Raw genomic sequence first — 2,108 nt, forward strand, 5'->3', positions numbered from 1 at the left:
TAGACCTCAGACAACTTCACATGTCATTAAATATCCATATCTGATGCATTCTTTAAACTGTCATCAAGACTTGGTCATACGTATATACCATACTTCATTAAAGAATTCCACATCAATGTCTGCTTCCAAGTTTCTTTAGTATAACAAGAAAAGTTAAAATGAAGACCTTGTGTTGTGTTTATGAGTTGTAGATAGACAGGCAGTAAACTTTATAAATGTTCTCTAGGAGAAATTCCTGGAAGTGGTATAGTTGGGTCAAAGAGTAAGTACATTTTGAATTTGGACAAATTTGATAAGTTCTTTTCCAAAATATTGCATCAATGTTTATTAGTGGTCTAATCCTTGAAATCTCTTCCATGTTGGGCCTTATTATTAATGTTTAACTGTCACTTGGATGGGTTAAAATCATTACTCTCTTTATACTGTATTTCTTTATTTATGAGTAATATTAGGCACTTTTCATAGTTTTATTGACTTTTTTGCTCCCTATGAACTGCCTTTTTCAGATAATTCCTTTCCAAAATGATTTCAGCAAAGAGCTTATTCTGACTGGTTTGGGGGTCATTACAAGGTTTGAAGGAAAACTGCATTTTTAGCATCCTGTCAATTGCCCTGAATTTTTATTATGATTTGTGAGGAGTGATTGATCACAATCAAAAAATTAATCACCAATCAACGCTAGTAATTAAGTCATAATCATATTTGCATATACACTATAATTTATGCAATCTTTCGAGAAGGAAATTGAGATGGAAGCTATTGATTGTGGAAGATGTGCCAAAGGTGTCAGTGACTGGGACAGCGATTTTTACTGTAATGCAACTGGATCTCTAATGGTTAGTTCACTGGACTGAAGCAGGCAGGCTGGGAAAGTGATGCCCATGGGCTGGTTGGCATTTTTCTACCCCCCTAGCTGCACCCTGGTACACCTTTTGACCAATGGGGTATTTTAATTTCAAGGACCATGATGATAAAAATATGGACGGTTCATAGAAAATCCAGCTCCACCGCTCCAATAGAGCTCACGCTGCACCCACGTAGAATGAGTCTGAAAGATAGAAATCATGAGCTGATTTAGGTCAGGTTGGGTAAATATTTTTGGTTAAAGGGCGTGATATTACAGGCATACCTTGGAGACACTGCAGATTTGGTTCTAGACCACCACAATAAAGCAAATATCATAAAAAAGTGAGTCACAAATTTTTTGGTTTCCCTTGTGCAGATAGAAGTTATATTTACGCTGCACTGTAGTTTATTAATTGTACAATAGTATTACATCTAAAAAAACAACGTACATACCTTAATTTAAAACAAGTTTATTGCCAAAAATTGTTAACTATCACCTGAGCCTTCAGTGAGTCGTAATCTTTTTGCTGGTGGAGGGTCTTGCCTCCATGTTGTTGGCTGTTGACTGATCAGGGTGGTGGCTGCTGGAGGTTGGGGTGGCTGTGGCAATTTCTTAAAATAAGACAACGATGAAGTTTGCCCCATCAACTGACTCTTTCACAGATGATTTCTCTGTAGCATGCAATGTGTTTTGATAGCATTTTACCCAGAGCAGAAACTCTTTCAAAATTGGAGTCAATCTTCTCAAACCCTGGCACTGCCTTATCAATTAAATTTGTGTAATATTCTAAATTCTTTGTTGTCATTCCAACAATCTTCACAGCATCTTCACCAGGAGTAGTTTCCATTTAAAGAAACCACTTTCTTTGCTTATCCGTAAGAAGCAACTCATCGTCTGTTAAAGTTTTATCATGAGATTGCAGCAATTCAGTCACATGTTCAGTCTCCACTTCTAATTCTAGCTCTCCTGCTATTGCTACAACATCTGGAGTTATTTCCTCCACTGAAGTCTTGAACCCCTCAACGTCATCCATGAGGGTTGGAAGCAACCTCTTCCAAAATTCTGTTAGTGTTGATATTTTGACCTCTTCCCATGAATCATAAATGCTCTTAATGGAATCTGGAATGGTGAATTCTTTCCAGAAGGTTTTTAATTTACTTTGCCCAGATCCATCAGAGGAATCACTGTCTATGGCAGCTATACCCTTACGAATTGAATTTCTTAAATAGTAAGACTTGAAAGTTGAAATTACTCCTTGATC

At 36.9% G+C, this 2,108-nt stretch overlaps 1 non-coding gene across 1 annotated transcript; it reads right to left on the reverse strand.

Annotated features, from left to right (window-relative positions):
* Positions 1–1,662: 1,662 nt before the first annotated feature.
* Positions 1,663–1,725, reverse strand: MIR1255B (microRNA mir-1255b). The gene has a single exon (NR_032983.1). It is a non-coding gene; the product is annotated as a microRNA mir-1255b (primary transcript).
* Positions 1,726–2,108: the final 383 nt, after the last annotated feature.

This window comes from Equus caballus, chromosome 22 (genome assembly GCF_041296265.1).
Source record: "Equus caballus isolate H_3958 breed thoroughbred chromosome 22, TB-T2T, whole genome shotgun sequence".
In the NCBI taxonomy this organism is placed as follows: domain Eukaryota; kingdom Metazoa; phylum Chordata; class Mammalia; order Perissodactyla; family Equidae; genus Equus; species Equus caballus.